We start from the raw sequence: 24,613 nt of genomic DNA, 5'->3' as shown, positions 1-24,613 counted from the left end.
ATTTTGTGATGAAAAAGGAGTTTCAATGTGTAGATGAACTGAACTTGAGCTTCACAGCAAGTATTGTACTAAATAAGGGGAAAGTTGCTGCAGGTGTCTAGAGCAAAGAATACATTAAAATTTGCATTCTATGTTGTGTGCACTAAAGTGTGTGAAATATTACACCAATAGGGAAAGATTTGCCTTGCTTTGATTCATTAGTTTCCCTTTAAGGCGCTTCATTTCCCCTCCCAGTCATCTGTCAGTTTTTTTGCTACAATACCCTTGAAGTGTGGAAGTGCTTCAGCTCCAGGTCTGGCTCTTGCCCTCTCTTCTCCTCTGTCTGTGACCTTAGGACTTCAACACTATTTTCTTTCCTGAGTCAGGAAGAAGGGGGCAGTTGGCTGGGACCTTGCACTCATCACTGGTTTTCCACCTACAATATGTTTGCTTTTCTTTTCCAGCTGCAATTTTATCTCACCCCTTTCAGTCACTCATTCTTTGGCATGTATATTGTGGCTTCAGTTCTCCACTTACTTAGCATGTACACATCATTGGCTTCAGAGCAGTTTATGGTTTTAATGGAGAAGACAGCTTAATTCAGTTCTTGTACTACAAACTTCAGTGGGAGTGAGTTGCCACAGGTCATGAAAATCCGGCAGAAATATAAGAAGTTTGCTGATGTCATATTAAAATGATTAAAAAAGAAAGAGGAAAAAACCAAACCCACAAACAAACAAAAAGACAGACTGGACAAATCTGTCAGCACGGTTGCTGGAAGCGAGAAGGGGGGGGTGAACAGCTGCAATCCCCTTCCTTTGCATCGTAAGCAGGCTGTGACAGTATAATTCTTTTACACCTTTCTTTTATCCTCATCTTCCTGAAGCTGACTTTAGGTTCCTGTCTGGCAAGACAACAATTAGGCCAGATGAAATCTAGGAGTGTCACATACATAATGACAAGGCCTTTCAAAATTAGAAAGATCCTGCTGTGTGTTGGATTCAGTTTCCTTATTCAGTATTCCAGTTCAGGGGCAGAATAGGGTAGGCAAAAACTGCCATTCGTCACTTTCCATCAGCAGATATGGAGTTATAGTTCTGCAAATTTAGAAGAATTTCTTCATCAAATGAAACACAGAAAGGTAGCTTAAGATGTCTAGAAGCATACTGCAGTTTGAGATAGGTCTCTATTGTGGACTGTTGTTTTCAGAACCAAGCACTGAAATTCCCATAGAAGTCCATCCTGCAAGTTGCTGTGCACTCTGACCCTAGTCCAGTAAAGCACTTAAACACATGCTTAACTCAGATATGTTGATCTTACTGTGTTTCCTCACATGCTTAATATGAAGCACATGCTTAATAGCTTTGTTGGAGCTGGCTCAGGATGCTTTGCAGCTTGCACAAAGGGACCCATCACTCACACAGATAATCATAGGGGTCTGAAAGCCTTCATAAATTAGCAACTAGTGATTTACTCTAAGAGCTAATAGCTATTGTTCCTCTTAAAACCAAGGAAAAGAAATCTGTTTTGAACAGAATCCTCTTTGTAAGGTCACTTCTTTTGGCTCCAGCTTGTCAGTGTTCACTGTTAACCTCTGCCTAAAAAAGATAACATTAGTCAGTGGCATAGCAGGGTCATGAAACAGACCACTGCATGAACAGCAAACAGGGTAATTTTTACTGCGGGTTGTATAGGTTGACCTCGTTTTAATCTGCTTTCAGAATTGTCCTGGAACTGCTTTGTGGTTTACAATCCAGTATCCAGATGATATTCCCATTTTAAAGTTATTAACTTAAAAAATGTACAGTAAGCAAGGGAGCTATTAATGTAAATCTGCAGGGGAACATCACTGAGTCTAACTGAGCTGTGTTCCCAAACCTGCTGCTCTCCTGCCTGTGCCCACAAGCATGCACATATGTGCACATGCATAATTAGGCATCTCATTACATGAGACCCTTTTTACTTAATTACTGGAAAGGAGATGTGTGCATCTAGCTGGGATCAACACATATGAACACATTGGCCCTCAAGCATATGTTGTGTGACAGAATCTGCTGCAGCCATTGTGGTTGCTCCGCTTGCTAGTCAGATGCATTGCTAAATGAACAAAAACATGTCACTGAAATTTCTTGCTAGTCTTGGGTTAAAATGAGAGTAAGCATTCTTTTGTAAATATTGAACTGGAGCCCTGGCTTTAATCTTCTGCTGTCCTTTTTCCGTATAACCTAGATTACTTAAATCTGCATTTTGTAATACAGATATGGCTTTGCCATATTTTTTTTTGTGATTGAACTGCTTCTGCCATCATACCATACCTGCTTACTTCTCTGATTTTGTATTATCTGGAATTTTCCAGACCTTATTTGGGTCTTTTTCACATGATCCACAAAGTCCTTGACTCACCCCCAGGAACTGACATTAACTAGACATGGATTAGTTCAACAGAAATTCTGGATGGCTATGGCAGCTGGAACACGTGTATTCAACTCTTCATGTACTTATATTAAGCACATTAATATATTTTATATATATAAAAATTAGTAGAGAACACATAGAAGTCATTCTGGATCAGAAACCTTCAAGTGAGAAACTGCAATGGCACCTATGTAAGAACCCATTGTTTCATCTTTCTATTATTTTGCTACCTCATTAGCCGTTATTGGAAAGACACTGCCTCAGCTCTGTATACTATTTCTTAAATTTGCAGTGAGCACAAAATGTTTTTCTGAGGGATGATGCAGAAGCTAGCAGTTGCAGACGTGCTAGAGATCTCCCCTTCACTCAGAAGCGCTCCAGCATCAAAATACAGGGAGGATATAAACCTGCTTGAAGGCAAGCTGTAAGCACGCCGACCAGGTCTGGGGATTCACGCAGCGCTTCAGACCTGTCCATCAGACTTGCTGTATAACTCAGGAGAAAGAATTTTACACAGTGGCCATAGCACCTCGACTGAAAGCTTTGAGAAAAGTGACCTGCTGTTTCCCTGAGGCAATTTCTGTGAGCAGATAACCTTGCCCACTGGCAAAACAATTTTTCTCCATGGAAACTATTGCATTAAACATGCTGTTGAAGTACTTTTAACTGCTGGCAGAGTATAGTGGAGAAGCTGAAAGTAGCTGATGCATCTGGGCGTATCAACAGACAAAACATGTAAAATAATATGAAATTAACTTCAGAGACTCAGAAGTTATCGACAGAGATGTCTAGTTGTTAGCGTTTGTAGGATTACATGTGATGATGCTTTTCTTTTACCAGGGCTTGACTTTGATCTCTGCATAATGCCTTTGAGCCCAGCTTTCAGGGTCTCACACACTCAGAGCAGAGTGGGGAAGAGGCAGAAAGTCTGCTTTCCCCAGTCAGATAGAAAAGTTAGAGATGGTCTGAGCAAAAGACCACGTGTCATTAATGTCTTTGCCTTCGGTCCCAAGGAGCCGCCCTGTATTTGCAGCAGCAGCAGGAGGGTGGAGAAGAGGGAAAAAGTCCCCATGCAAAAAGAGTGTCTTCCTGGCTATAAGGCTTCAAGGCACGATGGACATGCCTAGCCCACCATCCTCTGGCACCAGGTGCCAAAAGGCAGCAGTCTGGGAGTGGAAACCCGGATGACAGCCCAGAGCACAAAGCCCACCAGTGTCCGAACTGGTGTGAATGCAGCTAAACTCCTCATGTACCAGCTGGCGAGCAGCCGAGCAGGGGAAAAGGGATGCCACTTCCCAATCCAGCTGCAAAGTGCCCTTTTAGGGACTGGGAGAGAAATCCTGCAAGGGCACACGTCAGCTGTAGTGTGGTGAGTATGGGGTCTGCGTTCCCTTTGGCCCGCTGCCTGACATTACTCTGACAGGAAAACTCTGTAAATAGGAGGCTCGATCTGACTGTGCTGCCAAGCTTTAATGTTGAAAACATCCCTAGGTGGCCCACAAGGCACGTTATTGATGATCAGTGTGTGTGAGGATGCTAAGCTGTACACACAGACTAAGCATGATGCATCTAGCCTGTGGATGTCAGAAAGCTGTTCTGAAATCTTATTAAGCTGAAACTTCTTCAATAAGTACTCTTTCAAGCCTGCTCTAACTTAATTTTTAAACAACCTCTATCACCAAGGAAAATAAGTAGTGGAAGTAAGATGCTGAACTAACATTTTATGGTTTTAATTTTGCGCACATAAGTAACACGTTTTAAAGCTTTTCCTTTTGGGTGGTGTAAGTACAGCTGGTGGTTAATACAGCTTTTAAAAGAAATTGTTTTCTGCTTTTGAACTCACAGGAGGCAACCATTGTTTGGTTTTCTTATATTAATCTGGTTTGGCCTGGCTTAGTTAGCAGGCTGGCATGCCTTCAAAGGCTCTTGACAGGTATCTGATATAAGGTGCTGTCATTTGTGCTTTTAAGTTGCCCTACTCCACAGAAATAATTAACATTACCTCATCATCCTTTGGTGCTCAAGACACAGTATATTAATACTGCAAAGCAGCAAATCATTAGGTCCCATGAGTTTTTTCTTGATTTATATGCCAGTGTAGGTGGGGATTGCAGACACAGCAGTAGTTCCAGCTTGTTAGAAAGACCCGGTAGAGTGTCGGTCCCACCTAATCAGTGGAAGAACAGGGGCCTTAATGAGCTGGTAGTTCATTGCATTAAGCAAGGGAATGCGGAAGTGTTTCTGTTGGGGAAAGAGCAGATTCCGAAGGGTTTCAGTGAGCGAAGGAGGTTGGGCTCGTGAGGGAAATCATGTGTGCCTCCCTGTACTTGTCCGTTTGAGCAGGCAGGAAGCTATTGATGGGGCACTTGGAGCTTGCATCTGGAAACAACATGTTTCAAAGGGTTTATAAACCTTGTGCTCAGCACCATAAAAAAAACAGGGGTTGGAGGGGTGGGACGGTGTGTGTGTGAAGTGGAAGGGAGTGACCACGGGGACTGTGGTGGGGAAGACAAGAGGTGCCTTGTCTGTGGGATGCTCTGTAGGCCATTGTGCTGAAGAATAAAGCTGTATCATGTAAGATATCAGTGAGTGCTTCCGTCTCCCTTTATGCAGCTGGTTTTGAAGTTCATATATAGGTGCACTGCCAGCAAGGATCCTCCACTCAACAGGTAACCCTGCCAGCTTCCAGGCGCTTGCTTTCCCTTAGGCTCAGTGCTTGTTCTTCTCTTTGAAGCTCCTGATGTAGAGGTGTCTGCCCCCTGTGCAGGAGACCTTACATTCATACTTGGTTCATAGCCTGTGACCAGAAGTTGTTACACAAATGAAGGGGTCGCAGTGTAGTACTGAATATTTTCTGCACTGCAGAACTTAGTGAAGTTACCCAGTATGTCGTGGTGATGTTGAATTCGTACATCCAAACAGGAAGTCATCACTGAATGTACGTTAATGGGAAGAATTTTGTGCTGTTTCTGATTAGCATATACACTTTGTTCAAGCAATATTTAATAATAATATTCACATCCTGAGATATTTTTTATCATGTGGTTTCTCTGGTCTTTGTTCCCTCATTAGCAATATGTGTCAATGAAATGCTAGAATGGCTAAAGAAAAAGGGGAATTCCTATACCTGCTGTACTTACAAGCAATATTAATTATCTTGGTTTATGCATAAGCAGCAGACTCTCAGTATCTCCAATGGCAATCATAGCTATGCAGACACTACAAGGAGAGAGACATGGCCAACTGCATGCCCCATTTTTGTTTTATGGAAAAATCTCATGTTATGAAGTGAACGAACTTATAAAGTGAGTAGCTTATCATTTGTGTCTGGATATAGCTGTGTAATGATAACTGTAAGTGAAAACTAGACATATGCTTGTGACTGAAAATAATCATTTATACTAATTAATGGATATTGATGGATTTAGAGCAACTCTGTAAAATTCAGTGTCATTCTAATCATGATGTTGCTTAATGTCTTCTGAAATTGTTATACTATCTTAGGGAAAGCATTACAATTTTTTTTCTGTCACATTTTGCTTTTCAAACTAAAAATATTGCCAAAGAATCAGTAAAGAGTAGAGCTGGCGCAAATGTAAATACTAAGTGTGAACTTAATTTCTGAGGCTTGTAAGGAAATCAGTGAAATGGGTGTGATTTCCATCATTTTAAAGAAAACTACAATTAAAAAAATATATTTAAGAAAAAAAGTCATGTTCTCCTTCTCTATGTATAAGAACACGGATTCTTATTTGCATTACGGTTATCTTAAACCACTGAATGCAAAGTGGTTTAATACACACAAAAGTTGTTTTACCAGTTTGTTTACCAGTTTGATTATTACCAGTTGATGGATTAACATAATGTGTAGTTGAATCTTGGTTTAAGACCTTTGTTTAAGAAAGGTTCTCCTGTTCTTCCACCAAAATTTCCTTATATACATTTTCATTCTAATTATTTTTCCCTTCTTTAGGCACCACTGTATATCCCACTGATCATTTAATACTGTCTAACAGGGGAAAAAAAAGTCAATTAAAAAATCTAGATGCTCTGTAAGCTAGAACTTAAATTGCAATGAGCTTTTCTTCATTTGCTACAAAACAATAGTATCTAAAGGGTTATTTATGCATCTAATGTATGTTAATAGCACATTACATTAATGGTAACATCTCCATTTGTCGTTGAAATGTCATAATTTCACTTCGCATTCATCATGTTGAGCTGAAATAAAAAATCAAACAATAAAACATTAGCAGTGGAAAATTGTAGCTGTAATACCTTTAAATATCCTAAGGAGAGCACATTGCTTTAAAGTTCCTCAGTTAATCATGAAGCGCATCACTTCTGGAAACTTTCCTGGCTCCAGCTCCAAAACATCATGGTCTTCAACCAAAACCATTAAGATTCACTTCTCATTTTCATAGCCTTTTGTCACTTGTCACTTCATTAAACACAGCCTCATGAAATTTCAAGCGTATAATCTCTAAAAATGAAAACTCTTCAGTGAAACCAAAAATATTCCTGAACATGGTTTCCTGAGGTACACTGCTCTCCCTCAGTCAGAGGTAACACTTGCAGTGTTCATGTCTGTCTTTGCTTTTCCAGCAGTGCCAAACTCTGGCACTCCTACACCATCAGCAATGAGTTTTCCATGGCAGCTGCAAGTCGAGGACAATATACCCTTCATTCCTTTGCTGATGTCTCTGTCTCTGTTTGAAGGTAAGCATTTTTGACAGAGCTCGAATTCTTCCAATACAGGGATGTATCAGAAAGTTCTGCATACATCCTGCGTTCCTGCAGTGATAGCGTCTCTGTCCTATGACTTTCATGTTTTTGCCTGAGTTCCACTTCTGTGGCCATTAAACATCTTAGAGGACACTGATTTCTTGCCACCTTCACCCATCAGGTTGATTATTGATTCTTCTCTCTCTTTCTGTGTAGCCCAGTAACCCAGGCAGGTTTGCAAGGTTTGAAGATGAATTCTCTGTGCTGCTCTATCACTTCATCCATCCCATGGGTGTATGCTTTCTGAAGAGATTCTCAGTCCTCCGGGTCTTCCAATCCCTTCTCCATTAAGGCAATGGTGAACCATTTCCTCAGCCAGCTTTCCTGCTGTTGAGGATGTGACAATCCTTCCACCTCTCCAAAATTCACATGCTATCTTCCCCTGGCTGCTATCCTATCCCAAATCCAAGGGGTTTCCATGCCACAGTCTTTTCTCACCTTTCATTTAGGCTTCTGGATATAAACAGTGAATATCCACATTTCCTTACCCCCATCCTCAACTCCTCTATGCATTACATGGAGCTGGGTAGAGATACAGAGCTCTCCTCCCTACAATCTGGAGAGAGGAGGTATTGTTTTCACTGCTCATCTTGGGAAATAAACACTCAGGAATCAGCAAAGTATGGGTCCAGAAGGGAAGTACCCAGAAAATGAGGCAGAGCCTGGAGCAGTGCCCAGTCCTGCAGGGCTTTAAGACAGCAGATGAGTTCAGGAAAAGATTTCTCAGGGTGTTTCTGTGTCCATCTCTACATGAACAGGGCACTGCTATACCTTCTCTTCAATTTCCTAATGTGGCATATTGCCACTGACAGGTTTCATCTCCACATAGACTCATAGAATCATAGAATAGTTAGGGTTGGAAAGGACCTTAAGATCATCTAGTTCCAACTCCCCTGCCATGGGCAGGGACGCCTCGCACTAAAAACATCTATCTACTAACATCTATCAAGTTAAGGCACTACCTCCACAGAGATCAAACCAGCATTGCTATCTAAAAAGAAGGAGCTGAATAAAAAAAAGATATATGTGTCAGGGCTGTCTTTAACCCTTTTTATTACATCACCAGGGATTTAGAGAAAGGATCAATCACCCCAAACCACCTCAGACAAAGCAAAGAAGAGCTGACATTGGTGATCCTGCTTTGGCAGATTCATCTTTTCAGAAGGACTCAATGCCAGCTGGGGTAGGATTCATTAGCTATTTTTTAGTTTTGGGCCAGGAAACTCAAGAAACGCTTGAGATCTGCAGAGTAGAGGCAGACTTGCATGCCTAGGGCAGATCAGGAAGAGGGGTCACAACTGACTTCAGGCCAACGGCTCAGGCTCCTGGGACTTTGTTGAGGACAGTCATTGCCAGTGAGAGTTCTTGGCCAGTTTTGGAGTGTTGGTCCTAAGATGATGGTGATGACTGGGCCTACTGGCATGTGCCCACTTAAACACATACTTATTTATCTAAAAGTCTTTCTTTTTGTGTAAACAAAATATCTCCAGATCTATTATTTTAAAAGTAAGCTGTGCACAACAACAGAAAAGGAAACCCCTGTTAATAAAACAGAAAACAGCACAAAGCTGGTTCTGAACACGTGTCACCACTCTTCAGCCTGTTAAGGATTTAAGACTTTATGGGGCTTTGCCAGGCAATAGAATGACATAAACCCTTGCCACCCTTTCCAAATAGAATGTTACTTCTCATTAGCTGAGGACAATAGGATCAAAGATTAAAAGCAAAGCCATTGCCCAGTGTAAGAATGAATGATTTTAAATTTCCTATTGAAAAACTTCTGAAGAGGCTTTCTTCCCTATAGAAACAGTTTTGAGCAGGGCATTTTTCACTGAGGTAGCCATGGTATCACAGTATCACAGTATCACAGTATGTTAGAGATTGAAAGGGACCTCAAAAGATCATCTAGTCCAATCCCCCTGCCAGAGCAGGAACACCTAGATAAGGTTACACAGGAATGTGTCCAGGTGGGTTTTGAATGTCTCCAGAGAAGAAGACTCCACAACCTCCCCGGGCAGCCTGTTCCAGTGTTCCGTCACCCTCACTGAGAAGAAGTTTCTTCTCAAGTTTAAGTGGAACCTCTTGTGTTCCAGTTTGTACCCATTACCCCTTGTCCTATCATTGTTTGCCACTGAGAAGAGCCTGGCTCCATCCTCGTGACACTCCCCCTTTATATATTTATATACACTAATAAGGTCCCCCCGCAGTCTCCTCTTCTCCAAACTATAGAGACCCAGCTCCCTCAGCCTTTCCTCATAAGGGAGATGCTCCACTCCCTTAATCATCTTAGTTGCCCTGCGCTGGACTCTCTCCAGCAGGTCCCTGTCCTTCTTGAACTGAGGGGCCCAGAACTGGACACAATATTCCAGATGCGGTCTCACCAGGGCAGAGTAGAGGGGAAGGAGGACCTCTCTCGACCTACTGACCACCCCCCTTCTAATACACCCCAGGATGCCATTGGCCTTCTTGGCCACAAGGGCACAGTGGTGGCTCATGGTCATCCTGCCGTCCACTAGGACCCCCCAGGTCCCTCTCCCCTACACTGCTCTCTAACAGGTCGTTCCCCAACCTATACTGGAACCTGGGGTTGTTCCTGCCCAGATGCAGGACTCTACACTTTCCCTTGTTATATTTCATCGGGCGAGACGGGCCGGTGGTGCGCCCGAGGCTTCTCGCTCGCCACGCCCCGGGATCCCACCTCAGCCAGCATTTATTTTTGCAATAAGTTAACAAAGTGGATGTAAATCCAAAACTATATGGGTAGCTGTTGTTTATCTTTGTTAATTCCTGTTATCAAGTCTGTTATCACCTTGAACACCTATAGCTGCATATGACAAAGCATGGGCTGTAGCCATTCAGAACTGGGTAGAAAGCTAGCAATTAAGAAGAAATGTTCTATTTTCTTTTTAATACAAACAAAAACAAGAGAAAAAAAAAAGGATGGGTATTTTTTTCCTGCATGCCTGAAGCCTCAAATCTGTAAAGAGTGTTGATTTACACTGAGATGATTACAGCAGCTCCTGCCACAGCTGTCCATCCACATATACCACCCCACCACTGAGGCAGCTCAGCTGCTTCTGCAAGCAGCCTTTGGGCCACTTCACCTTTTAGAGTCTTGTTTTTTCAGAAATTAGAAACTTTCACCACACTAAGAAACAGTGGATTTTAGGCCTGTGTAGCTGCATGAAAAATCTTTGCAGGTATCTAAGTTAGACTGAATATCACTTTAGTGGGGATGGTCAGATGCTGGTTTTTAAAATGGGGCTTAGCTTCCTGTATTTTGACAGATCATGGATCCAGCTGTAATATAATAAATTCAGTTGTCTAGGAACTGACTTTAAAATTTATTTCTAGCTTTAAAATAAAAATGAAGATTCAGATTAGGGGTTTTTTCCCAACCATTTATCTTCTTCTATGTCTCAGAAAAAAATCTCAACATTTTACTTTTTTGGGAAAAGATGCTTTTGAGAATATTCATAAACTCTATCTGCAGTATGAGACAGTGGTTCTTTTTTAATTTTTATTTTTAAATTGGGTAGACCTCAGCTTAATTTTGACCAGTGAGAAGCAAGCAGATCTGCCAAAGAAAATTCTACTCTCAGGAGCATAAGATAGTAACACTTGAGTGAAACAATACTATTAAAAAATACTTAGAACTTCAGAATCATTTGTAAATGAATATTTTTCTCTGAGTTTTATTTCAGTACTGTGATACATAGAGTTAGCTGTACCGTGTAAAAGCCCCCATCAAAATGTCAGGCACCTAGGAACTACTGGTGTCAGGCTTCCTTGCAACTGTCTTTCATCAAAAAAATTGAACTGAGATTTAAAAATAGGTGAAATGAATGGTTGTATTGGATCAAATATTCTTTCCTTTTTGATGATTTCAACATTAGTTCCTACCTTGTTATTACATATGTTGCTTATTATTTCTTTCTTTACAAATCCTTTCAGAAGCTTTAGGTTATTTTACTTGAATATATGATTTCATGGAATCACCTCCGAATGAGTTCTACTGACTTTAAAGTCCCAGACAAATTTTAAAAGTGAGCATGGCTGTTCAGCAGCTAATATTCCATTCACTCTCAGAGGAACATTTCCAAGAGCTTCTAAATCATGTTGGCATATTTACATATTTGAACATATAAGAAAGCAATATGCCACCCACCTAAGAAAACAGGGGAAAAAACCCAAAACAAATAACAAGCAACTGTGAGAGCTAAAGGCACTAAAAAGAAGATCAGAAGAATTCTGGGTCTGAAGTCATCTCCCTTCCTCTGCTGGGAGGTACTGCATTTAGTGCTCACTCAGCAAAAAAGAATTCATGTCTCAGCCAATTCAACACAATATCTGGTGTTTTATTTTTAAAAGCCCTTAAAAATGGATTTTCGCTACTATGCCAGATTTTGTTCTAAAGAGGCTCAGGGTGTGACTTGAATTCCCTGGTGGGTGGCAAAGGAGGAAAGAGAACTGAGAGCTGTACTGAAAAGGCCAGGGGTGTTGGTTGAAGTGGTCATCTCTTAAAGACTCGATCATGGTTTGCTACGTTGCTCATCTCAAGCCATGCTGTGACACTCTCAGCGGTTTCTAGCTAAAGCTCTGGGGACCTCAAACTTTTTTTGCTGACTGGCAGGATTCGTTATCCTTTTTGCAGGGTTTCTGCTGTCAGTCAGATGAGTATGTTCCCAGAAATGTACTCTGGTGACTGAATTTAGAAGAGTGATGGTGCAGCTCCAGCAAGATCAGTGTTAGGGTTCATGGAGATGCATACACAAATAGTGCTGAACATGGTGTTGTCTTCCGGCAGTGAACTTCCATCAGAGGAAGTGTAGAAGGGTCACTACTATGAAAATTGAGTCTCTGGGCCTCCTTCTTACTGAATGATATTTTGACCACCTGGGGTAAGTGAGTCAAGGACTCTGGGAAGGCCTGATGGCCATTCATTATAACCCTCCAGATAGCTTCCAGAATTTGCCGTTGATGTCCAAGGAGGGAATTTCCACTTTCATTTGCTAAGAGGAAGTGAAAAAGGTCTCTTCCCACCCCACAAAAACCCCTTTGATCTTTAAAAGGCAACACATTTGGTGCAAGCACAAATGACTTCTCAGTTGGTATAGGTCAGTAGCTCATAAGCTGCAGCCAGTCAACCCCGCTTCTCTTGGGCAGTTGTTTCGGACAGAGGCTGAAATTAGGAGTTCACGTTTGCCGGGAAGGTTCACTCTCTCCAATGTGTCACTTTCCTTCTTTCACATGAGGTGGTACCTGGGAGTGCCCTACACCTTGCATCTCTCGATACCTCTGCTGTTCATGTCTAGATCAACAGTAATCACCTAGCACAGCTGCAGGTAATGATGAGGTTTTGGCCAGACATCAAGTGCTACTGGTCTTTTTCAATCATCACGGTGCTATGCAAGTCTCCCAAGGCTTATAAGAGCACTGAAGAAAGTGATTAATAACACACATCAGCAATCTCATATAAGAAAGAGAACCAGCTATAACCTTTGCCCCATAATTAAGGGTAAAGTTCTAACCTCTTCTAAGCTGGAAAGTAGTCAATAAAATAAATCCTTAAGAACTTTACTCCTTCCCTTCTTAATTCCGCTGTCTAGATTTGCTGAACGATAGCCTAATAATTTACTGCTTACCCACGCTCTTTCTTTTTCCTAACACTCAGTAATGAAGTATTTATGATCTCAAGACTCTCCTCCTCCCAACATTCCTATTAATTTTTACATGAGTAAAAGTTACTAAACCTTTCTCATCATGTCTAACTAGTTGGAAAGAACAGTCAAGCCTGTAGGGCTGGTCTCTGCAAAAGTAGCTCCCCTTGAACGAGTTATTCCCTTGCATGGAATGCAAGGTTCAGTTTTCAGAAAACAAAGTGAGTTTACGTGGGTCAGCATTGTCAGTTATAGCCTTATGTTTGGGGGGTTATGCAATGTGGAGACACAGGCTAAGATTTCTAGGGGAAAGATGAATGCATGATGAATAGGCCTGCTTGTCATGAATGCTCGAGAGCATTTAGCTTGTCACTTGAACAAGGAGACATTGATTGTGAACCCTGAAGAGATTGCAGAAGTTCATTCAGTTGAATCAAGCCCAGAACACTGTTGCTCCATTAAAGTGTTTTTATTTCAGGAAATTGTACTTTGCCAGTGCTCCTACAGAAGCTAGGAAATGTCAAAATTTGGTAAACTCCGCTTTTCTTGTCTATGTTGTGCAGCTGACATTTACATTTAATAACTGTTGAACAGATTCACCTCACTTTGCTTATATAAAATGTATAGGAAAAGTATTATTTTAAATCCATTTGTTATCAGCAGTTGCCCATCACATGACTTCTCTGAATAAGTAATATCTTGCAAATCATATCAGACAAGTTATGAACTACTGCAAAGCATCTTTATGTGCACTGCTGCTTACCTAAGTGACGAGAAGCTAAGTCTGTTTCCCAACTGATTGACAAACTTTGCATATGTGGGAACTGTAACTTGTTAGCTCACAAGTGTTAATCCTGGACACTCTTAGAAGCAGAAATCACAACATTCCTGTATGTGTAGAGAAAAGCAAAAATGGCTGCATGGTGCTATGAGCTTTATATTTTACAAGTGTATTTTGAAGTACAGTTGTAGATACGAAAATATACCCAGTGATGAAGGCAACAGCTCGCATTGTGAGCAAAGCTGCTACAATCACTGTTCCCCCTCTAGCTTCCTGCATTTCTTCAAGGAACTTGGCAACTTCTCCTTGGGTCAAAACTGTCCTTTAACTTCAGCGGATCCAGGATTCTTTTGTGCCTTCTACATCAATGTTGACAAATAAAATGATGCAAATAGCAGTGTTAACCTCACAGGAAGGCAAAATACTTCAAATATTCGATATGTGCTTTCATATGCCATGTAAGTACTTACTTAGCTTGTTCAACAAACCCTGTTCAGTACAACAAAATAAGAAATCTTCCTTGATTACCTTCAAGTAATTTTGAACAAAACCCACTAGAAGTAGTTTGAACAGATGTTTTGGTCTCAGTTGTCACTGAACAACTGCTTTTCCTCTACAGCGTATGTAAGCTTAGGCTTTCTTCAGTCAATGATTAAATACTTTTTCTCTCATGCTTATTGAAAGGTAAGAGCATCTTCACAAAAGTCTTTGTGAAGCTGTGGACACAGTGTAAGTTTGCATATTATCTTATTTTCCAACAATCATCTGTAAATCTAAATCCAGTGCTCCACTTCTAGATGAGTAGAGCTTCAGCATCTAGTCTTAAACAACAGAGGTCTGTGGTCTCTAAAATTCACAGAGCTCGGAAAGCTTCTCCTGTGCTCTCCAGCACTGTGCATTTCTGTTGCCGGACTTCTGGAGACCTGGGCTGTGATGAATGTTTCTGACAAAAAGTTATTTGCTAGTTTCTATGTGACATCTGCCTACATGACTTAAAAAAATAAAACCCTCAGGACTATGTGACTAGGAAGAAATCATGCTTGAGGAAGTTTGCACAGCATGGCTTGCATTGCTCCTAAGCATGTTACCTATATTTGGGAATGCCACGGTTCAATTCTTTGAATGAAGCAGGCAAGCGCCATTCAAGCCAACAGCTATAAAATTGCATTTGTTGACTAGGCACCCGTAGCTTTGTCTCCTGGACATCTCATTTTCTTTTTCTCCATCTCTTCCACTTGCCTGCCCTGCCTCCTGTGCTCCCCCATCCTGGTTTATTTGATTTATTGCAAAGTCACTGGGGAAGATCAAGTTACAGCTTTGAAGTAAGCAGTGACTTCAGGGTCCTTGGCATGCACACACTTCCCCTGTCTAAGCCACATCAGGCGTTGCCCAGTCTCAGAGAGGCCCTTCTTCTGAGTAGGGGAACAGACTTTTGTAGCTCTTGATCTTTACAAATTAACTGTGAGCCATACATCAGGCTTTGGGTTTTCATCTATTTGTGGTTTTGTACCTTCTGGTGCAGAGCATGCGTGGCTATATTAGTATAATCTAAAGTTTGCAAATTATCGTGATAAAAATAAAAAAAAAAAAAAAAAAAAAAAACAACAAAAAAACCCCAAACCAAACCTAACCCCCTCCAGCTTATTTCTATGAATCTACACAAATTTATGTAATTTACACCCTAAGCAATAATAAAAATAATTATACTATGCAAAGCAGTTAACAAGATCCAACTTTGAACATCTTCCTTCTATATTGACAAGCACATTTGTTTTCCAGTTTGCAAGTGTGACTTTTCATTAACAGTTTTCTAGTTCAGCTTCCATGTGAGTGTCTTGTTAGATTCTGCTGTCAGAAAGCCAAAAGAAGTTTAATCTTTGCAAAGCGTTTAGATGCATAAATCATCAGAGTGACATTGCAAGAGCTTTGCACAACACTGGAGAGCAAATTGGACGTAGAATTACCATCATAACACATTTTTCATGTGGTGAAGTGTTTGTTTTGGTAATTATTTTTTTTTTTCTATTCACATGCATAAGCAAACCTTTCATCAAGGATGGTCAAATCTTGATGAACTAACTCATTATAAGTCATATACAAGATTGTTTTGTTGTCACTCCAGGTCCTACATATGGATATTTTTTTTCAGCCATATAAATATCTACAGGTTATATTTACAAATATGAATTCTATCTTGCTCTGGAAAAAAAAGGTGTTGCAGGTTGATTTTATCTGTTTGTTTCTAGGAGTCTGAGATAGATAAACTTGCCTCATAACTTCTCTGAATTACTGGAACTGAACCTGACACTATTCTCTTGAAACTTCCTCTTGAATGCATGAAAACTTAATTCAGAGTTTTCAACTTTTTTTTGTTATAGCAATCAAGATGGTTTAGATGACAAAATTATCCCTGCTGATGCTCCTCACAAAAGCAGAAGCACAATTAGTACCACTTTGTTCCAGTTAGTCCAGGCATCATGTGATGCATGAAGCAGCTGTGCTGGGTCAGAGTCTGCGTTGAAGAGAGATGGAAATAATGGAAGAACATTAGGTTGCAAGAAACCTACTCTGCTTTCCAAGTATAAATCCTGAACCTTAGGGTAGTTTAACAACTTTTCTTGATTAAATTGGCAGTGATATACTACTGAATTGCCAGCCTGTATGCAGATTTAGATCTATAAATGTTAAGCTTTTCTCCATTGAAAAATATGAACAATTTGGAAAATACTTACAAACATGTGGGCTAAGCTTTGCCAGTTCTCACCAGATCATCAATGATGCCTTGAGTATTTGTTTCTTGTGGGGTACAAACTGTTTAAGGAATGCCAGAAATAACAATGTCTGACAAGAGCTCTTGAAGTGCAGAATCTGAAGGATGCTTTCCTGCCATTCAGAGTGATTGAACTTGATGTAAGATCTTAGAAAAATTCAGCAGGCAGCTTGTTTTGAGTCTCAACAACCGTGTCTGGCAGGAACAAGCCCACTGTCCAGATTGTATGCGGTAAATCTGCTGTGCCTGTAGGATACCTTGCCTGACCTGTGTTTTTTTAAAAACTCCTACCTTTCTAGTTAGTTGAATCACCAGGAAATACTTAGCATTTAGGAAGTTTGCTGCTGAGAACCTGACATAATGCTGGAGCAAGCATTTTGCTATGCAGTATATGATGCTTCCTTTAGGTTAACATTAGTTAAATAGCAATAAGCCTGTATGAAAAATTCTAGGTGGCTTAGGTTTGGAGGAAAAGGGTGGGGTTTTGTGCCTAAGATCCTCTTTTTATTTTACAATAGACATGACAGTGCAGAGACGAATGTGGCATTGACTTCAGGAGAACTTTCTTACAAATACCCACTGAGCATCTGGCCTCCAGGACAAAATCCAAGTCAACACACACATACCCTCACGCCCATGGCACTCTGGTGTGCAGAGCTGTTGCTTTCAGAGGCAAGAAATGAACACCTCTCAGGTTCTAAGCCAGTAAAGGTTAATTGTGCCTTACTCCTTTAATTATTGAAATACAGCCCAGCTGTATATCTGCAGGACCCATTCCAAAGTAGTGCAGGAAATTATGAAATGGACCATGTAAATCCTCTGCACTGAAGTTTGAATGCCTCTGCTAATTTCAGTATCTATGAAACCTCTAGCATTTCCTCCGCTTTTTTCAGAATCTGTGCAGGCACTGGTGAATTATAGGTGGCAGTCTAGCTAGTATGGCAAGCTAGAATGTAATAAAACTAGAATTAATGCACTTAGTTACAAGGGTATAGTGGAGGCTGGTTTGACATCTTTTGTATGTCTTCATGATAGGTTGAATCCTGGAAAATATATTTTTTCTCAAAAGCAAGTTGTTAATCTCCTGCTAGTGTCCATTCAGCTCTATGGCTGATATTATGTTGAAAGCCAATAAAGATGATCATGTGGTCCTCTTTGGCCTTTGTAATCTGAATTTCTGAAGTGTCTTTTGTAACAAGTGTTTCTAGTATTAAACCACTTCTAATTATTTATAGTTATCTTCTCAGGTGGACAATATTTGGTTATGTGTGGACCCATGAAACAAAACTATTCCCTGATGGGTCCAGCCTGATGCTGCAATATCCCTCTCTCAGTGCCTTTCAGGGTTGCTATCGAGGGCAGACAGAAGGAAACTCGTGGGCTGTTTTTCCTACAGCTGCCCAGCTTGGATCCCTGTGCCAAAAGGCTTGTAGGACAGAAGCTCTTTTTACTGAGGGAAAGCACGTGGTATTAATGAGATGTGCAGTAATGCATTTTCAACTCCCATGCTATCCCAGAGGGAAGTGCTTCAAGGATTAATGGAAAGCAAAACCCTGGCTATCTTGTTAAAATTTCATTTACAGTATTTCTTATCAGGAATTACGAATATGAATGTTATTTATGTTTCTAAGATGTGTGACATTTCATTCTGTGGAGTGGTTGTACTTGTAACTTTTGCCTGCTGAGGTAAAAATCAAAGGCTAACAAAGAGAAGAGAACTTCTTGATTTAATGCTTGGGATTTAATCCTCAAGGATTGGGTAAAGCTGAAAAGCAAGAAAGAATGTTCCTTTAATTGAAAGGAAAGCACTAGTTAGTTTGTTTGGGGTAACCCTGCACTTCTTGAGTACTCCAGAATGGTTCCACAAGGTAAATAGGTCAGCCAGAAGGACAACAAAAGAATCACAATGCTGAGCTGCCTCTCATTTTCCATGCTGTTTTCACGGGCAATCTCATATGCCCTGTAATGCCAGTTAAGAGAACATCTCAAAGTATGCCCCAAAGCCTTAACAAATCAGCAGAGGACTATTGTCCACTGAACCTTGCTGCTGGACTCAGTCTGAAGTTTATCAGAGGAAAGTATACAAAATGAGGTTTTTTGTAATTGAATGTTTTTACTAAGCCTTTTCAACTTGACTCTTTTTGAAGTATGCTACTACTAGATGAGGATTTCAGGATGCTCTAAGTATTCGCCAGTTTTCTTTAAACTATGTCCACAGAAGAAATCAGTCAAAAATCAACATTTTCATGCACATGGAAACAGTTTTATTCTATGAGAAGACGCAGAGGCCCCAGGGCATTCTCAGTAACAGGAAAATTATTTGCAGTCGGTCAGACAAGCTGTCTGACTCAGGTAATCTAAAGTTCATCGGGTCATTTGGTTGAAACTGAAGTCCAAGATGAGACACTCTGATCAGATGAAATTAATTGTAATGATATTGTGTGCGTGGGACTATGTGTGGTTTTTTGTGTATGTGAGAATCTGGGGTTCTTTACTGTATGTGTGTTAAGGTGTCTGCAAAGCTTTTGGACAGCAGCAAAGCAAACTCAAGAACAAAGCAGACATTTCATTCATCAATTTATTTTAAGAAAAAAAAAGACAAACTGTTTCAGGAAAGAAGACACAGATGTTCTACATTAAAAACCAAGGGAACTGGAAGAAATGTTCTTTTAGCAGATGGACCAGTATCAAAATACCTAGCAGATTGGTATCCAAATACCTACTGGTAACAGAATCACCAAATACCTTTCCTGAAAGAGGATAAGAGATGTATTTAGCATTTGCACTAGTGGTCACCAGTGGCTGTCCAAATGCTTTCTCATTAGCAGGGCTGAGAAAGGAAAGACTTGTCTTGCCTTTGCTTCATTCTGGTAGTAAAAGGAGGAGAATTTTTCAATTATTTTTATACAGTACAGGTAAACTGCATTTCCCCAGTAGAATCCCACTGGAATCCCAAGCTCTTTGCCAGCACAAGGTAGTAGATAATCCCTGTCTAAAGATTTTACTTCTAAATAAGAATTAAAAGCAAAGGGGGAGAAGGATCTCTGTCCCATTTGCTGTTCTCTGACCAGCTCTCTTGAGCTCTCCCAGATTAGCTGGTGCCCTCACCTACGTGCATGTGGTGAGACAAAGTATAAATCCAGCCTAAATAGAGTATTATTCTGGGTAACAAACTACTCTGCAAGACTGTTGCAAAGCAATCATCAGAGCCGGCTTCTTCACCAAAAACGAATGATACAGCATTCCCTCAGCAGCACCCTGTGCCAAGCCACACACCAGGGCTAATGCCCTGGTAGCAAAGTGCACCACACTGTGTGGGAAGAGGGCAAGTCCTTAAGCATCAGTGATGCTGAGCTATTTTTCTCACCTCTGTCCCCTAGTCAGGCAGTCTCCCTGAACCACTGCCTACAAAAAGGTTCAGCAAATCTGTAGTTAAAGTCTACATGTGCTTCTGATTATCTCTTCCTCCTCCTCCACTGCAAACTGTGGTTTGTGTGCAGCTCAGAGGGAGAAGTCAGCGGAAGTAAAGGGCTGTTTCAGGGAGCTGCTGATTTTCTCTACTTCGCCCTGACTGTAACCAATGAACAATCCTTCTAAGTACACAACATGTATGTAACTTTACTGGGCATTTCTTCCTGGACAGGTGAGCAGCAGCAGCAGGAGAAAAAAAAGTATGATGATAGCAACAGTGGCATCTCTTTCATCCTCATCTCCTATCCCTTAGTCCTAGAGCCCTCAAAGTTTAAGCCCCTGCCTGGAGATCAGTAACATGGGCATCATTTTGGATCTCAGCCCAAGAATGCATTCTATTTTCACTCAGGGAATGAGAATTTTGCTTCATCACAGCATCATGACACACCACTTTCATCAGGTCTTCAAAAATTCTTTAATCTCTCCCAATTTTGCTTTTTTTTAGCTCATGCGTACTTGTAAGGTCTCCACTTAACAGTTTGCCAAAGGCAGCTTGCTGTCCCTAACATGTTTGCAGGAGTCACTGCTACCTGCAAAGACCCACAAAGCATCTGAATTATAGAATCATAGAGTGGTTTAGATTGGAAGGGACCCTAAAGATCATCTGGTTCCAATCTGCCTGCCATGGGCAGGGACACCTTCCGTTGGACCAGGCTGCTCAAAGCCTCATCCAGCCTGGCCTTAGCTACATTTAAAGACAGCAGTGGCATGGTTCTCATGCATAGGTTTTGTGCTGGCTCTTCAGTAAGGGGTTTCTTCTCCCCAGGAAGGGAAACAATCAGCTTTGAGAATAAGGCAGTATTTCCCAAGAAAGCAAGATTGATGGGAAATTATTCTGTTCTTAAAACAAGCATTTTGAGAGCTGGAACAACAGCCAGAGGACTGATGGTAGTGTGCTTGTATGCCCTGACAAAAAACAAGTTAAAGATCACAAGTGCCAAAACACCATTTCCAGTCCTTCCCCTCTGCTGCATTGGGCTCATGAGCTTGGGTTCAGGGAAATCAGTAACTGGGCCTCATGTTGCAAGACAAAGGGCCAGGAAACATCCCTCATGAGCAGTCATACCTCAACAGATGGGACTGCTTTGAGATAGATAGCCTCCAACTGGAGCAGCACACCTCCTTCCAGCTGGATGGGAGCTTTCCCCATGTTGAAAAGCACTTCTACATTTTAACAGCATTTTATAATACATTATAACAATGCTTGGATTCTCAGCCAATGTAAGATCCTCACCATATTGTCTGCATGGGTGGGAAGAGACTACCCTGTGGTATTTAAAGCCTGCATGCAAACAAGACAAAATGCATTGGTCAGAGATCAGCAAACTTTTCTCATACTATGCTGATAGCAATGGTTTCACCTGACATTTTGGGTGAAATTATATAGAATTATATCTGTAAGAATTCCTAATCCACATCATTAGTTTTCTAAATAGAATCATCCACCGACACCACAAGCTGACTGGAAACTTCTGATAATTTTCCTTGAGAGAAAACAGCTGTTGAACAAAATGGAACCATTTCTGGTTTTGTTTCTAAAACAAACAAACAAAAAAAAAACAATTTTTTTTGCTGTAAAACTGAAAAACCAAATCAAAAATTTACTAGTTTACACTGAAAATAAAGTTTATCAAGAGTTTCATTTTTCTCTTGTTTGTGAAAGCAGAGGAGGAAGCCATTGCACATAATTTTTTAAAAAGTAAGAATTTTTTAAAAGCTTTGTCTCTATTCAGAATTATACATGTCCTCGTCTGTGTTAATTTTCTGAAAAATATCTATCTGCATGCAATGTATTCCCTAGTGGTGCTTATGGCCTTTCTTTAGGAAAGAGTTGGTGCAAACAGGAGAGATACAAGAGCCGATAGATCCTCCTCCACCGCTGGCCTCTGTGTTTGCAGTCCTAGCATAAAGCACTCAGCCCTGCCTTGCTCAAACCTTGCTGCGCACTGGAGCAGAGCTCCCAGACAGCCTCACAAAGGGCCCTCCGCAGCGTGTCCCCATCTGCTGTCAATTACTGCACGAGATGTGCCAGCCTCATGCTGTCAGGGGCCAGCACCCTGGTGCTTCTGCTGCTCAACTGTAATACTGACATATCTCCAAAGCTGCTGAGCATCCTGCCTCCAAAAGGGCTCAGAGGAGTGTTTCCTCTTTGAAGATACCATAGGTCTGATGATGGATCCTTGATAATGGCACTGGAAGACTTGCTGATTTCTGATGGAGAGTCATTGCCCAGCAGAAGATCCCAGAGTTCATGGTATTATCAAACCATGTCACAACATTAGAAGAATAAAGGCAGAAGGTGAGTTGGCACATGCACCTGAAGTCTACCTGCAGTGTGGCAATGTATTTTAAAGATCCCACGTACACCACGTGGCCCTAGGGAGTGCTATCAACCAGGAGCACTGCAAACAGGTGTGCAAACAGGGGTCAAGAAGGCACAGCAGCTTTCACGTAGAGCTCATGAGAAGGGCTATGCACCCTGCCTGTAGGTCCACAGCTCAGAGAAGTGCTCTAGGTCTCTGCCAGGATGGTGGACACTCGCCTAGGACTTTAAACCAGTTTTTCTACATAGAAAGCCCCTGAGATATCTGACATTTCCACCCACATTGAACTGGTAAGGAAGGAGACTCTTCAGAAAAGGTAAATTCCTGCAAAAGACATGCACAGGTTGATGATTTGTCGCCAAGTTGCAGTAAACAGTTGAAAGGCTGTGCAGTATTAGAGAGTCCAAGACAGAGAGAGGGAAGCAGTTTCAGAACCACGCTCTTGTGGCACAACACAGAGAATGAGGCACCTTGGACCATGGTGACCCACAAAAGCAGGACTTTTCTTCAGTCCCTGTCCTCCAGCATTAGAACCAAAATCAGATATGAAGTTTCAATGGCTGTGGACACCCATGAGCAAGATCTGCATGGAGAAACTGTCCTAGCAGCACACAGTGGATTCAGCAAAAAGAAACAAGTGCTTGTAGTGGGTAACTGTTAAGGGACACTGAGGCACCCATCTGCTGCCTGACAGAAAGGCATGAGATGTATGCTGCTCCCAGAACTAAGGTCGAAGGTGTTGCTGAGAGGGTGCCACAACTTGTCACGATCACAGACTACCATTCATTGCTATCTTTCCTGTGGACTCAAATGACACTGCAAGCCAGAATCTGGGCAGTTTCAAGAAAGACTACAAAGCCTAACAGGTACGAGCGAAAAACATTGATGTCCAACTTGTCTCTTCTTCCATTTTACCAGTTCAAAGAAAGGGCGTAGCCAGAGATAAACACGTAATGCAAAACAACTTCTGGCTTAGTGGCTGGTGCTGTCAAGATCGTTTTGGCTTTTATGACAGTGGGACATCCTTCCATGACTATAGGCTGCTAAGTAGGGATGGGATCCGCCTGTCTAGAAGACACAAAGGAATCTTTGGCAGCAGGCTGTCCAACTTGATGAGGTGGGTTTTAAACTGAAGGACCTGGGGGGCAGGGTCCAGAATGGCAACACTTACACCATTGCAACCAACTGGGGAATACGCCAGGCTAAGCAGGGCAGTGGCATTCCTTAGTTGCCTCACAAGGTGAGAACCAGAAGAAAAACCACCTCAACTGTATGTATACCAACGTACACAGCCTGGGGAACCAACAGGAAAAAATGGAGCTCTGAACCCAGTCAGAAAGAGTAGGGATAACCGAAACATGGTGGGACAACTCACAACTGGAAGATTGTGGTGGATGGCTATACACTGTTTTGTAAAGACAGGGAAAGAAACAGTAGAGCAGATGAGCCACTTCATATGTTAAGGAGAAGACTGAATGTACAGAAGTCAACTACAGCAATTGTGGAAGTCCTATTGCATGCCTCTGGGCCATGATTAGAGGGATTATCTCCAAGAGGAATCTTACAGTAGGCATCCGCTATATCCAAACCAAGGCATTAAGGCCAACGAAGTGATGTTTGAGTCACTTAAGCAACCTTCAGGTCAACAAAACCTGCTTCTTATGGATGACTTCAACTACCCAGATATTTTTTGGAAGAACAACACAGCAGCTCACATGTCACCTATCAAGTTCCTGGAATACATAGAGGACTGTTTCTTCATACAAATGTTAGATGTGCCAACCATGAGCTGGAATTGCTACTCACAAACCAAGACAAGTTTTGTAAGATGTCAGTTAATGATAACCTTGGCTGCAGTGATCACAGTATTGTAGAGTTTGGGATTCTGCTGAGCACCCTGAAGGTTAGTACTGGGACAAAGGTTTTAGCTTTTAGAAGACCAAACTTCAACTTGTTCAGATCTGATGGTGGGGGGGGAGGGCGAGTCTGTAAGAAATTGCTGTGGAGGATGAAACAGCTAGTGAGCGCTGGGAGTTTTCCAAGAGTGCTGTCCTGGAAGCACAGAAACAGTTCACCCCCTTTAAAGACAGGGGAAGCAGACAGAACAAGAGACCTGCTTGGCTTAACTATGAGTTTTTGAGTCTGCTCAAAACCAAAATAAAAGCATAACAGAGATGGAAAATTGAACAAATAACTGTTCAGAACTGTAAAGCCATTGTCAGTGTGTAGAGATGCAGTTAAAAAAGCAAAAGATGATCACCTACTCAGTGATCAGATGGGCACCCTACTCAATGCTTGTCAGGCCACACCGGGAATAACTGCGTCCACTTTTGGTTCCCACTACACAAAAAATATGTGGACAGTCTGGAGAGAGTTCAGAAAAGAACCGCAAAGATGATCAAAGGAGTGGGAAGCCTGCCATAAGAGG

Source organism: Psittacula echo (genome assembly GCF_963264785.1).
Source record: "Psittacula echo genome assembly, chromosome: Z".
NCBI classification, from domain to species: Eukaryota; Metazoa; Chordata; class Aves; order Psittaciformes; family Psittacidae; genus Psittacula; species Psittacula echo.
Note: the sequence above shows the minus strand (reverse complement) of the source record.